The 15,742-nt window shown below is 41.2% G+C and overlaps 1 long non-coding RNA gene across 1 annotated transcript; it reads left to right on the top strand.

The window, feature by feature from the left end:
• Window positions 1-1,878: 1,878 nt before the first annotated feature.
• LOC109313671 lies at window positions 1,879-15,593 on the top strand. Its single transcript, XR_002102114.1, has 2 exons — window positions 1,879-2,149; window positions 8,510-15,593. It is a non-coding gene; the product is annotated as an uncharacterized LOC109313671 (long non-coding RNA).
• Window positions 15,594-15,742: the final 149 nt, after the last annotated feature.

A 15,742-nucleotide genomic window follows, 5' to 3' on the forward strand; every position in this document is an offset into this window, starting at 1 on the left:
CCTGCATTGGGGCAAGGCTTAATTATTCCAGAAAGCCTTCCACCAATAGACATCAAGCCTTGTTATTTTGCTGTCCTGACCTCACATTATGGTGTAAAACAAAGCAAATGCCTCAGGCTGTCCACTTCCCACTAGAACAAACAAGATGCATCACATCAAACCCCATCCATTACCCACTTGAAAGGAAGTTAAACAGGGAGCAGAATGGGAATAGCTCCAGGGTCTGACCAAGAAACCTTAGTTATTTTAGACTCTGGAAAGCAATCTCATTTGTGGATCACACTGCTGCTCTCTCTAAAGCAGGTGTATGTTGTAGGAGCACATGCGAAGTGCTTTCTCTTCACTTCCTTTGTAGAGTCCTGCATATGGAACAACCCTTAGAATACTGGAAGTCCTTTCCCCTACTCCTCTTAAGGGCCCGTGGAAGTCTCCAAGAAAAAAATCAAGAGCTGAAGAACAGGACTGCTGCAGTGGGGAGAAGATGTATAGGTTGCATCCCCAAAGGTAAGTAGCAAAGGACTATGTGTACCTGGGAACTCAGGGCAGCATATTTTCAACCATGTTGTGGTTTAGCTTCCTCAGAATGATGAAACTGCACCAATTCTAACACCAAGTTGCCTCAAATACACTCATTTGATTCCCTTAGTAAGAATTAACCTTTTGACTGCCAAGAACTAAACTTTTTGACTGATTCCATCTTTAAACTGCCAAAGCTGGCTCATGTACTGCAAGTCTGGATGACAATGGACAGTTGTGCCCAGTTATATCCCTCCTTTTCCTGCTTTCCCATTGTCTGGATTCAGTTTCTAGACTGTAATCTATGCTGGAGACAATTTATTTGGGCCCAAAACAATGTGCCTTTATTTTCAGGGGTGCTAAATGCTCTCCATTCCCATTGAGCTCCCAATGGAAAGGCAAATGAGGACAAAAAAGGAGGCACAAAGAGGAGCACCAGGAAATGAGACCAAAAAAAAAAAAAAAAGTTGCTCAACACCTTAAAAAAAACAGCCTTCTTACTTAGATGCCCCTGTTGAGGCATCTGAGCTTGAAGATTTTGGCCAGCAAGCTTAACTCACGCACTTGAATGTGTGTTTTAGTGGTGAAACAGACACATTGATTAAAGATTGCAGAAATCACACTGCAAACCTTCCTGTAACACCTCCTTCGGTTTCTGCCCCACCTGGGCTCTGGCCATTCCCAAGCGAAGTAGATGGTGGCCACTGTCGAAGGCAGGGCACTGCAGAAATTTGATTCCACCACCACTTCTCAGCCAATGGGATGGTGAAACCTTAGCCACCAGCCCACCCTGCTTTGTCTAATCAAGAGATGCAAATGAGTGATTTGAATCAGAAACCACTGTAAAGTTGATACCATCATGTGAGATTTGTGTCCTATTTCTGAGTGGATCTGTGGCATCTCCCTCTTTATCTGTGATTAAATCACAGGAAATCCTCCAAAAAGCCAAAGCATAGGTAGAAAAACAAACAAGGTATTTGAGCTATTCAAAACAAATTGTAAAACATCTTGGACTGACCAAGATGAAACACAGGGAAAGTGAAAACATTGATTTTCCCACTCGGCATTTTGCTTCACTTCATTAGCAAAACTCACCTGTTCAAAAGAACAAGAGCTTAACCTGCTAAATGACAAAGATAAGGGAAGAAAACAAGAAGCCTTTAATTCCTGCGAGCATCTCCTGGCTTTGTCTCAGCCTGCTTTTTACGCCTGGATTATGCTAACACTATTAATCTTTGTGTCTGTGACTAACTCCTGGGTTTTGATGCGAGTGACCTGATTCTGCACTAACATGCTCCTCCCAGTTTGGTGAAGCTCCTCATGTGATCCATTCTTCCCCCTAAATAAAGTTGAAACCTTTGGCTAGGCTCAGTGAGTGCTGCTGAGGTGGCTGGTGTGTGCAGATATTTCAGCCTCTCCGGGTCTGCAGCACAAATCAACCGCCTATTCAAGAGCCATCAGCCTCTCGGTTTTAAGACCACGGGAGATGAGAAGGGTTAGCTGGCAGCGTATCAGACCTCATGCATGACCTGCCTTCAGCGTGGGGCTCCCAGTGCTGACAGCCGAGAAAGCCCCTGACAATCCTTCCCCTCCAAAGTAGCTCATTGCGCTGAGAAAGATGTGGCCGGGGAAGGTAAGTGCTGCATGGTTATGCTGAATCCTTTGTGCGGAGGGGGAGTGGGCTGCTCTTTTTTCAGCCGAGGGAACCGAAAGGCTTCCTCACTTCCCGTTTGGTAAAGCGGGCAGAGGGCACGTGTGGCCCTGCGCCAGGAAATCTCCCTGAGGAGTTAATTCCGTGCTAACCCGGGGATGGGAAGGAAAAGCCCGAGGAGACGAGAGCCCCAGAAAATGCATGCTCAAGACGTGCCTTTGTCCGGCTGGGCAGGCGGGTGCATGGCAAAGAGCGCAGCTCCGAGGAAGTTGCAGGGCTGCCTGTTTGCTCTAGTCAGGTACCGCAAGGCGCTGCCCGCAGCCGCGGGAGGTGAATTCAGCCCCTGGCCAGCTCCGCGGAGCCCCGCCCGGGCCTGCCCCTCGGCGGCCGGACGCGAGCCAGGCGCGCAGCGCTCGCACGCATGGCACCTCTCACCCGCGTAACATGTGCTGCCAGACCCTGTGCCCCACTCCCTGCCACCATGCACCTCCCGCCCCCCAGCCTAATCTGTGCATCCATGCAACACGCATCCCTCTCCAGCCAAGTACTGTGTGGCTCCTCCTTGCCTCCTTCTACACACATGCACGGAGTAGGCAGCCCTTCCACAGATCCACTATTCCTCCTTCCACGTTAACATGCACCCTACCCTTCCACACGCTCCAGGCATGCCTTTCCACACATAGCTGTAGCATTCATCTCCACCTTCCACCCAGACGTACGGGCATGGAACACAGACCACCCTGATATAGATCATGCCCATTGATCTGTAATGCGGATCTCTAACTTCTCACTTTGTTCACGCTGCTTTCAAGTAAAAGGCAAAGTCAACTCTCCCTAGAACACCTCTAATAGCTGCGGAAAGTCTTTATTCCCCTCTCCCTCACTGCATTGCTCTTCAGTCTCAGCTCTTCAGTCTCTAGCTCCACTGCACCTTAGTTTTTTCCATCCCAAATTATTACTTCTGTTTTGAGATTGGGAGGAGCAAAAAGGGCACCTCTTGATGCTTCTACTCACTCAGAATGTATTGTTAAAGACCCAGACATCCCCTAGCCTACTGGTGGGGGCAAATAAAGGTGATCTCCTTCCAGACATCCATTGATGCTCTGCAGCAGCATCCAAAATGCCATCTATCACTTCCCCCATCTCCTGCTTCCTCCCTCCTGCTAACTTGTTATTTTTCCTGCACATCTTGGAAAATTCAACTCCCTCTGTGCTGAATACATTACAATTTTGGCTGCATCTAGTCATCCAGAACAGGCACACTGGCTGGCTGGAGAAAGTCTTTCTTTTTTTAAAATGAGTTAGGTGAGCATTGAATGTTCAAACATTTTTTTCTCTTTGGCATTTTCAAAAATATTATCTCTGGAGGAGTTTGTCTTGAAGCATCTTTCTTGTATCTAAAATCAGTGGAAGCATCCTATCCATAATTATTTTCCTCACCAGCAATGGTGCAGGAAAAAAGGGAGGGGGAGGAGGGTGGCAGGAGAAAAAGACTCATTCAGTCATTCTCCTTTTGCAGCCAGTCAATTAGTTCAGACCCAGAACCTTCCTGAATCTGCAATAAAAACCTGAAGTTAATGTAAAGGGCACTGAAAGTCTCAATTTTTTAACTGATTTTGTGAGGATGCTGCATTCTGTTTGAATCAAATGCAGGTGGAAGCAGCTTCCCTTTTTAAAAAAAAAACCCATGTTGTAATTTATGGAAAAACTAAAACAGTCTATTTGTATCTGGGCTGCTGAACACTTGTTCTGACTCTGAGAGATGCAAGATGGAGCACTGGGACAGACAGATCTTTGAAAACTTATTGCACATTCATTGTGAGAGACTTTAAGAGTTGGTTATGCAGGCTGTGGGAGGCATTCAGGGTATCCAGAATGCAGAGTTGTGTCTTCATACAGTAATGTAGCAGAAAAATATGACAGAAGTCCTAGGCTGCTTATTAGATGCTCCTCGTATTGACAGGTGGAATAAGGAGTATCTGTGTAGGGCTAGGTGAAGAAGAATGCAGAAGAAAAGATAGAAATAAAGTTGACCAAGGAAACTGATTTCCAAAGATAACAAAGATGTATGCACCTGCTTACATGAGGGGCATTTTGGAACTGATTACGTAAGACCATTTTTCTGGTAGGGAAAAAATGCTGGCTTATTTGCCAGATCCATCCTTTGAAGACAGTAATACTGTATGCAGGTTTGAGAAATACAACCACAATTGTACAAACTGCAATGAAACCTACTTCAGAGTGTACTTGCTGGAGGAACAGACTCATTCAAATAGAGAATGATGCTCTGATACAACACAGTTCTCCAGATACCAGTTCACTGCTGTGCATTTTATAAAAATCTGAATATAGATACGCAAAAGGAATGAGACCATCTGACAGTTCCTAAGATGTTTCATTACAGCACAGAACTGCTGGTATACATAAAGGTCATTCACCACAACTATTACTTCTATCTAATCCCACATCTGTTCTGTAGAACACGGCATACACACAGGTCAAGGTGATTAGCTTGCCTTTCACCCAAACTTATACTGAAGTGAAAATGAGTGTTGCATATGCATAACTTGAGCAGCACTGGGGATGGAAATCACTAAACATTTAATCCAGAGTACAGTCTACTCATAATCTGCCCTTGGAAATAAGTGATAGCAACTATCACACGAATCTACATACACTGTGTATATGCAGCCCATTACATTTGTCAGCATAGACTGTTGCATGAGAGATGATAAGTGAACTTTAGAAGCCACTAAATTTTATTATGTCATGGCTGTACACAATTAACACTTGAGATCATGTAGCAGGGAGCTTGGGACTCCTACTTTAAGAGAAGACAGGCTGCAGAAGAAGCAGGAGGCAATCAAGGGAGTCACATGACCCAAAAAGGGCTGGGCTTTTAGGATATAAGCCCAGGGCCTGAGCTGGGTAGGCAGTTTGACCTGGAAGGCATGGAAAGAGGAGCTCCTGAGCAGAAGGATTGTAGACAGGCTCCTGACTAACACCTGACCTGGGGTGGACAAAATAGGTGGTTTAGGGATTGAGACTGTAGGATCAGTGGAGGTCTCAACTGGCCTGGCAGATGTTTCTTGGCCTTGGTCCCTAACCCTCAGGCCCTGGCCCAAGGCCACAGCTGAAGTGATGAGAGCAGCCAGGGTCAGGGACCCATAGCCCAGGAGGGGTGAGAACAAGCAGGGCCAAGGGACCTATAGACTGAGAAGGGCAGAATCTGTTGGAGGTAGAGGCCTGAGCTCAGGAGGGACAGAGAATGCAGGCCTGAGACCAAGAGGGGTTGAGATTGCTCAAGGTACATACCAAAGCCTGAGCCTAAGGAGGACTGGGATGGTTAAAGGCACCAAGGCTGGAGGCCCCAAGTGATGGACACTGTTCCAGGTTCTACATTCACTGTGGAGTTCACACTGGGACTGAAGGCCCATGAATGAGAGATTTGACTGGATTGGAAAATGGGACTTAATGCCCAATGACTGGTAACATCTGTGAGGCTTGGGCATGGCTAGGAGAGATGAAGGGGCCATGTAATTGGCCCTTATGGTGATGTGCAGTAACACCTGTGTTCATGAGTTGAGCTCTTGCTTGGGGAGCTCTAAGCCAACCTCCTTTTTTCGAAGAGCATAATTACATCAAGTAGGCAGGTGACTTCAAAGGGAGATTACCCTAAGAAGGTAAAAGTGGCAAGGACTGAAAGAGGCTCCAGGGTGTTGTGGTGAACCCTGGGGTTGGACCTTGTTACAGACCACTACATCTGTAGAAACAACCCCTGAAGCCACTAAGATTAATTTTAAGGCATAGCTGAAATACACAGAGATATGGTAGATTTGTTACTTCAGTTCTCCAACTTAATTTAAGTTCTGTTCAATTTAAATGAAATGCTTAAGATAGCTGGAAATCTAACCCAGAAGAATCTTGTATATATCAGGAAAGCCGGTCATTATTAACGCATGATATGTGATGGTGACAGGAGGCCACATCTGGAACAGTATTGGGTCCTTGCAACTCCAGTCCAAAGCACCAGGAGATGTGTGCTAAGTATCTCAGAATTCAGTCCACTGAAGGAATCAAGAATAATGGTTCAGCTCTGAAGAGATATACTTTTGTCAGCCTCAATATGTCCCTCAAAGGTATTAAAACATACTGTAGTTTTGGTCTGCAGAGTTAGGGTCCTGTAAGAGTTGGCTTGTATGGGAATAGGATTGGGCCCTTGGTTGTATTTTCTGTGGGGGTGGGGGCTGGTTTGAATCTCACACGAAGGTTGAAAAGGATATTATGAATTAATACATTAACTTAAGCTATTATAAGGCTACATGCAACCTGAAGCCTTTTCACAGTGAACAAGGCAAAAATAAGTGGAAAGAGAAAACCCACCCCATTCAAAGGGAGCTAGGGAAAAAAAACAAGTCATATTTCAGAACGTAATTTAATGAAGCCAAAAAGGACTGATCAGGCTGAAACCTGTTAAAAGCAAAGATTTTTTGCTCATTAAGATAAAAATAGGATAAAGTATTCTGAGAGATTAGGGCTAGAATTTTATAGGCTTAATTAAAGGACTAATTGATTTGCTTAAATCTTCATTTAAGTTTTTTGCTATTATACAGGACATAACAGAAAGGTTTTTGTTTGAAAGGGTTTATGGGGTGGGTAAATGAACAGGTTTGAGGATCAGGTTATGGTTTTATTTTGAGATTCATGATTGAGAAAGTTGAAGTTAAAAAGGGTCATTTCATTTTGGGGCTTCTCAAATACACTGAACAGATGTTCACCTCTACAGCTGGTAATGTTACAAGCTTATTGTGATGAGACTGCTGCTCTGCAATAGCTCAGAATTTACCTTCAGGTCCTGATCTTAAAAGGTGCTTGGTGCCTTCTGTGATGCACAGAGCTCTACTGGCACTCAGTGGGAGTCAAAGCTGCTAAGCACATTGCAGGCTCAAAACCATAAGGCCAGATTTACAAAGGGGCATTTAGGTACCTTAATACGCAGCTAGGCCTATAGTGGGGATTATAAAATGTACCTAAGCAATTCTGAAAATGCCAGAAAGGGCCTCTGCATCTCTAGACACCCAAATGCCTTTCAAAATTTGGCCCTTAGTCCATAAGCAGAAGATTATGAAAAATAACCTCAAGCAGCCACAATGAGGTAGAAAGACAGAAACATCTAACTGTTTTCTTCTCTGGAGTCTTTCCCTGCTCTCCATTTGCTCACCTCCCCTCTGGATTTCATCTGCTCTTTTGAGTGTGACAGGATTAGTCAATGTTGCCACACACTGGAGTGCTAAACCAAGAGAAGAAGCATTTCCCTATCTGGCTTATACTATGCTGGATACACACCATGCCAATATTCTTATACTAAGAAGATGGAAATAGAGGAAAAACTGGGAACACGTTTTCATAATGCAATAAAAACAGAAGATACAATTCAAAAGGCAACAGGGAAATTTAGAAGCCAAGTGAAGAAAGAAAGAGAGCCTACAATTCTATTAACAAAAGCCAATACATATTTAAGATAGTACAACCACTCAGGAAAGTTCTTTTATTTGAAAATGCAGGGAGAGAAAGAATTATAAATCAGGAACTACAGATCCTGGCCCCAATTGAAATCAAAGTGAGTTTTGCTAGTGACTTCACCTGGAGCAAAATTATATCATTGGTCCAATAGCCTTTACTTTGGGAAGATGTTGGGTAACTAAGTGCATGACTCCACCTTCAATTTCCTCGCATTGGTTTATAAGACTTTCTAGCTCACTTTGACTCACCTGATAAAATGACAGTCAAACAAGGAGGATTTAGGTTAACAAGAAAAAGCTAGAGTATATATGAATAGACTCACTATTCAACTGTCTCACACCTAACTCGATCTTTCTGATGGAAACGAGGGATTTCAGCACCTCACAGGAACCAGCCTGTCCTTGCCTGATTGCAACATAGATCCACAAAGCCTAGTTATGCAAAAAGAAAATGGAAAAATGAAGAAAGCCCCTGCATCTCACCCTGCAGTTTAAAGGATTCTGTAAATGAGTCAGAAGCAAATTGTTAGTTTATTAATAAAAAGAAAAGTGACAAACAGAGGAGGCCAAACTGCGTCCTCACATACAGTTAGGCAATTCCTAATGAAATCTTTGAGCTGCTGATTAGCACTAAACAAAGAAATTTCATTTTCAGCTTTGAACCATTTTGCCAAACCTGCCTAATGGAAAGTAATTTTTAGCTGAGGTACTCTAGGGTTTGGTTTGGTTTGGTTTGGGGCTGGGAGTAATGGGGAAGACAGTCTAGAAATGCTTCTCCTATGAACCATAACCATTCTTTTCTCTCCTACAAAAATGGAAGAGATTTCCAATCCATTCACTAATCCCACTGAGCAGCACAGAGAATATCCTGCCAGCCCGAAAGAAAAGACCGGCCCTTTCCAAAGAACCTTACAGCTTCTGCCTCCCTAGCAACTTCTGCTGAGTTGTAACCCACCTCATACATTACGGTGCTCCAAGACAAAGGACAATAGGTAGGATGTAGCTCTAAATAATCATCAGCAATACTAATTAACTTTCTGCCTTCTAAGCAAGCAGACACAGTGATGCTCTTTCCAGTCTATGTCGTAGCACACATGAAGCTGTACTGCTTGTTTGAAGGCACCATGGTAGAACACAGTCAGCTGGAGATATAGATGCGACTGTAATGGCTTAGTCCCACGTTTCTGTTCAACAGCCACTTAAACACCCTTAGAAAAAGATTTTTCATCACCTTAACATTAACAGACTTTACCTACCCCAATACAAGCTTCTGTTAGGCATAAGTGGGATCTGGATTTATCATTCTATAAAACGCTTTGAGATTTTGACAAATGTTCTAATGCTCTTCCCTAATCAGGACAGAGTAAAAAAATCTCAAGAATTTCCACAAAAGAACATGTGCAAAAAAAAAAAAGTCAGTTTGGTTGATTTGAAACATTCATTTCATTTCAAGAAGTCTGCAAGGTTTTGTTTAGATTTTAACAATTTATGTATATATTTAATACATAAATATGATTAGCTTAAATGGTGAAAGTCATTTCAAACCAGAAAACTGGAATTTTTTGTTTAAAAAATGTCAAAATATTTTATTTGGACAATTTCAAAGGTTTCTGGGCAGGGGGAGTAGAAGAAGTAAGAAATTTGTCAAAACTCACCATTTGCTACAAAAAGCTTTTCTTTTAACAAACTTTTCTGATCCCAAACCAACACATTTTGTGCAAATGTCTTATCCAATTCTGCTCAACTTACTTCAATAAATGCTAACTGGAAAAGAATTAGAATATTGTGGTATTTCCATCCTTGGAAATTTTCATGGATAAGCTGGATAGACACTTAGTTGAGATGGTTTAGTCAGGGACAATCCTTCTTTGAGCAGGGCACTGGACTAGATGAGCTCATAAGGTCCCTTCCAGGCCCCACCCTACTTTCCAAGGGTGGTATTAGGTATGCCTGTTTCTAGTATGTGAGTTCACCATGAGATAAGGAGTTGACTATGTTTAGCCCAGAGACACTGTAAATCTTGCAATCATACTTGAAATCTTAACTAGACTTCAGAAGATTACTTTATTCTCCAATATTTGAGGCAAACAAAATGCATTTACTTCTTGTTGTTCAAGGACACATTCTTATTCCTTTTGAGGCTTCACTGTTAAATAATATTATTCTTAGCTTTTAATATGTTCCATATTGAAGATTCTTTCGTCCTTTAAAAGATGCACTGATCCATAATGGAGAATTATGAAAAGCATTTCATTTAGAAACAAATATTTCTTCCCTCTCTACATTTCAATTAAGTGGGCCCCTGGCTTGCAAACCAGGGGTGAATTCTTCACCCCACTGAAATCAATGGGAAAACTCATTGACCGTTGTGGAGTCTTTCATTCTCAAGATGTTAGGTATTGAAAACTGAGCAGAAATGAGTGACTTCTCCACAGCTAAGCAGTTTTCCTTTCCTGTGACACGAGTCTAACCACAAATACAACAGATACAGCTGAATTGTCCTAGAAGTTAAGGACAGTAAGTTATCAATAGCTGTTGGCCCTACATGGCTATGCAAGTGTAACTTTGTGTCCGAGAAAAGAATAGAACCTGCTGAATATTTTTTAAATGGGAAGTTTGCCCATGAGAATCTGGTGGCTTCTGTATTTTATGGGAATAGTTTTTGACCCTACATACACCACTTGACACTTGTGATTTTTGCAAATGTGTGCAGCTAATCTGATGATTTAAATGCAGTTCCAAATTTAAATGAAGCACTAAGGACCTAATGTTTAGTGAAGTCACCAGTGAAGTCAGGAACTAAAATTTCAATAGGAGACTTCAATAAATGTAGACACTATGATTTGTCATCTATTACAGACTAATAAAACACAATCCACCATGCAGAAAATGTATTCAAGTTCTAACTTCCCCCAACCGTTTTTGCAAAATACTGCAGTTAGAAATTTTAACGGATAACCTTTTACTCAAAAAAGGCCAGATCATATTTATAGTTTAATTGCTAAGTGGTGACTAGGATCTTTGAAGGTGACCACATTTAAAGTACTGCATTTTCATTTAAAGGACTGATAGAAACAACTGATGAAGAGAGAGGAACTTGCATTTTATAAATGCAATCTGAATACAGAAATGGAAGAAATAACCTCTATTGGAGGCTGTTTTTCATAATCTTGTTTAAATAAAAAAGGATTAAATACTTACATGAATAGCAATACTATCTGCAGTTACATGAACTAAGATAAAAGCTACCAGTGTTATTAATCCCTCCACTTCGAGCATAAACTGGCTGAGAAACATGCCTTAGTTTTAGTGGGAGAACTGTTTTTTCCCAGGTTGCCTCAGTATCCGAGAACGTGGGTAGGAATCTCCAAAATATTTAATTTACTACTTAAAACATCTGTAGGAACAGAGTAATTGCCACACTTGATCAAGGCTGTGGTTCACCTAGTGCAGTGTCCTGTCTCTGACAGTACTAGCAGATGGTGCAAAAAAACTTGCAGTAGGCAGATGCGGCATAATCTGCTCCTTCATGAAGGTCTCATTTTTATCCTGATTAGCATAAGCCCTGAAGCATGAAGTTCTATGTCCCCCCCCCCCGCCCCATTTGCCTTCTTAGCCTTAACTTTCATAATTCTGGTTATTACTATCCTATCTGTAGAAACAGTCACTCCCTTTGAGAATCTTGCTACATTCCTGGCTTCAACAAAATCACTGCCGAGGAATTCCATTGTCTAAATAATGTATTCCCCCCTGGTTCCTTAAAACTATTAAAGGCTTGTTCCTGAGGTACTGCTGCACTGCTAGAGAGTGGTTTTAACAAGGTCTGCTCTTCACATGTAAACAACAACTGGTTTTGTTTCAATGGTTGGCTTTGTTCAAATCTGGTCATAATAGTGCAGGTGACAATATTGAAATAGTCACTGACCCAACCTAGACAATGCAAAGCCCCAGCTTTGGCTGGGACATCTAGTGGTCCCTTTGTCTCACCTCCCTCCTTTCTATAGTGTCCAGCGGCACGGGGAGAGAGAGAGAAGGGCCATAAGGGAAAGATCAGATAGCACAAATTGTTATTTACTGCTGCTTTATTACTGCAGTGCCTACAGGCCTTAACTGATGTTGGGGGCTCCACTGTACTAGGCATGTGCCAACATATACTGAGATATACTCCCTGCCCCAAAGAGCTCATATATGAGATAAATGAGACAGAAGAGAGAACAGAAGCATTAACACGTATGTTTTGGAAGAACATATTAAATAGCTGGTTCAAAATCCAACAAGAAATCTGAGGCTGAGCCAAGAATTGAACCCTCAGATCTCCTGATTTACAGGCAAACATTTTAACCATAGGACCCTAACTCCTCTGTCTAACCAAAAATAGAAGGCTGAAAGTCGATCAGTGTTTCACAGCCCCAAAAGCATCCCCAGTTAGATTTTGAATATATGACTGTCTTAAAGGAGTTGCAAAGAAATCCCACACATTCTCTTGGGATAGTATCATAAAAGTGACCAGATGCCTTATGTTTTTAAACTTTGCTAATGTATCTGCTATCGCTTAGCTAAAGATGGATCCATATTGAATGGATTATCAGTTAGATTAACCTGTTTTTCAAAGGTGCTGAGCAGCCCCAATACCCATACACTCCTGCATGAATACTAGGCATATCATCCCTGATTCCTAAGGCTTGTGATTCCTAAATTGTTGTCTACTGATAGTCCATGAAATCATGGGAATTACTTCATGAATTGTACCTCCCATCCCTTTTTAATTAGAAGTTTGATAAGAGGTGGTCAACAATCCAAGAACATTAGGAACCAATTGGAGAAGCAGCTGTTTGCATCTTTAAATCCCTTCATCCTGACTCCCTTTATTAGGTAGCATGACAGTAGTGATGTTTCTAGAAATGCATGGCATTATAACATCCTCCTGAACAAAAGCTTTAGAGATACCCTCATACCAGCAGTGCAAGAGGGAGATTTACTAATTATAAGGAACTGGTGTTCTCTACCTCTGTATTTTTTTCTATACAGTAGGCTTTCAATCAGCTTTACAAATCAGTATTTTATTGTTCTGAGCTACGATAAAGATGGCTTTTAAACTTTCTTTAAAATTAACATTTATTTCTGACTATGTGAACATATTGTTTCTAACTGACAAGAACTGCTCATTTACATCTTTTAACACCAACAGAATGTTAATCTATAGTAAACAGTTTTTTATTACAAATGAGAATGGCTTAGAAGTATTGTTAATTAGTAAAAGAGACCCTCAGTTCCCTGCTAGCCTGAGTGGGATGAGTCATGGATTTTCATGAGCAGGATCAATTACAATTGCATCCTATTATATGGAGAATCTCAGAACAAATGGCTGTGTGGCAACATCTCTAAAACCTAATTCTGGCCTTGAAGCATTTGGGAGTAGGGTGGAGGAGGTTTGGAACAATCTGTTATTTCATATAAATAGCTCTGAAAATCTTTACCACCTCTCTTCACCAAATAAAAATGTCCTAGGACAAATCTGGCTGTCCTGATTGGAAAGAAAAATGACTGAGTGAGGACTGCATTCTGCTGTCCCTCCTGACACTGAACTTTAAAATGACACCTGAAGAATAATGGTGGCCTGATCCGCAATTCTTACTCACCGCAGCTGTCCTACTTCATGAGACTAGCTTCTTTTACTTTAGTGGAATTGCTCGTGTGAGTAAGTTTTAGCAGGACTGGGGAAGAGAGAAATCAAACAAATCACATACATTTACTGTTGTGTCACAAGTATGCCAGGTTAAGGCTTTGAGTTACTAGCTTTCAGCTCATGCGACAGCTGGCACAAGAGCTAACCTCTTACCTAACCCTATGTTATTTTTCACCTAGGTTATTTTTCCAGACTCCAGATTTGCAACCAATGAAGACATCTCCTAATTTCCAGTTGTAAAAAGGACAAAAAGAAAATAATCCCCTCCAGACAAAGCTGAATCTGAAAGCAAATATTAAAGAAGGGGGGGGACTTCATTAGAATGAAAGCTTTTCTTTTGTAACCAACTCTGTTCATTCCTATGATGATAGAGAAAGCAAGCCTACCCCTCAGCAAAAAAATTGCCTTTGAATTTATTCTCTTTTGGGAATATTTGGGAGGGAACAAAACTCTCACTGTGAACAAATGTAAAAGATGTAAACTACATTCATTGTAGTGCTTATTTCTCTTTCAAGCCCAAGGATGAGCCCTGCCACCACAATGTTACTGGAAAATTGATTCGATTTTCTCCAATTATCCGTTCAAGAAAACAAAGAATCAAAAACTGGCAGCCAGCTAAAGTAGCCTTTTTTTTTCCCTGACAAAGGCAATAATGTGCACCACTTTCTGACTTCCATCCCATCTGGATATAGATAACCTTTATTGTAGATGTTGTGACATATCCTGTTATTCTTAAACTGCATGGCTTCATAAGTAAGCAACGCTTCTGAGCTCCAATCTATGTCTTGAGAAGCTGAGAGAAAATTGTTTTATGGACAACTTGGACTACGAGGAAATCATAGTTCATGCTTCTTCAGAAATTCTGAGAAAGAAAGAGAACAATTACTGAATCCCAATGAGGCCCAAGTTCAATGAAGCTTCTGTACCTGCACTTTTGGCTTCAACAGAATATGAAAATTTTGTGAAGCTGAATGCAACAAGAGATAATGAAAGTAAACAGCTAGAGGGGTCCCTCTCATCCACTATTGCACTGATAATAGTGCTGACTATTATTTTCTCTTTAATAATGACATCCCTGGGGACTTATTGTTTCCACAAGTGGAAACTGCGGGGTAAAAAACTGCAGAAAGCGCAAGAGGAATATCAGAAAGACCATGAAAAGAGTATGTTTCAAAGCACATCTGGACTAGTTTCATAAACAATTGAACCAATATGACATATTTCTGCATTACCTAAAAAAAGAAAATAGAGAAAAGGACTGGACACTAGACACTGAAATATCCAAGCAAAAATATCTTTGTTTTACCTAATTTGTAAGAGTTGCTAATGGTTTGGAAATTTCTTACAGCTTTATTATAACCCTAAAATATATTCAGTTGCCTCATCTGCGAGAAGTAAAACCCATGCAACCCTGCATTTTAATCAGGACTTGGTTCTCAAAGAAACTATAGGTCCATCCCTGCTGTCCCTACTTTATCAAACCTCTGATGGCCTATGGAAATCAGGGACAAGACCCTCAGCTTATGCAGATCTGCATAGCTGATAAAAATCAATGAAGCTATGCAGATTTGCACCAGTGGATGATCTACCCCCGAATTTTACATACTAATAGGAGCTGTATCTGAATAAGGTTCCCAGGATCACCTTTAGGAGCAGCTTAGCCTGAAGCCTCCTGGTGCAGAACTCCCAATAATTTCAACAAGAGTCCCATGCTCAGAGAGCTCCCAGGATTGAGGCCTAAGTTTGCTACCATGTTGTAAGTTGATAATAGTTCCATTTCTCACATTTAAGGTCCAGGAGCTGCAAGGTGCTGCTGACATTCCACTTCTATGGGAGCTGAGGCCACTCAGCACCATGTAGGATGGGCCCTAATTTATCAAGAAGAAAGCAAGCACTTTTCTAACCAGGCTTGCAATTATTTTTAACTAGGCTTACAATGGCGTGTTTCTATTTTCGTAGCCTGTAATGTTATGTCATGGAAAAAGATGACAACTCTATTGTGGGTAGCAAATGTAAGTAATATTTTCTAACGAAGTGTTGGATGTAACATTAGTATAATTAGCTGTTTTAAAATGTAGAAAATGTGTTAAAACACAAACAAAAACCCTGATTAAGCATATAGCTTGCTTGCAGTTACCATTAGTTGATGCTCTATGTATTTTTAAACAAGCTATAATACTGTGATAATGCTGTAAACTTGCTTCGGTAAGCAAAAAAATGTTCTATTTAAAACTGGCAAGAAGATTAAAGAGATACATGTTCTTAACAGTGGCATCAACTAATATGGATTTTCACAGGATATTCTACAGGAAACCTCTACTACATGCTACAGATATATTTTACAATGTATTTATGGATCATACACAT

Source organism: Crocodylus porosus, unplaced genomic scaffold, assembly GCF_001723895.1.
Source record: "Crocodylus porosus isolate Cpor-Errol unplaced genomic scaffold, CroPor_comp1, whole genome shotgun sequence".
NCBI classification, from domain to species: domain Eukaryota; kingdom Metazoa; phylum Chordata; order Crocodylia; family Crocodylidae; genus Crocodylus; species Crocodylus porosus.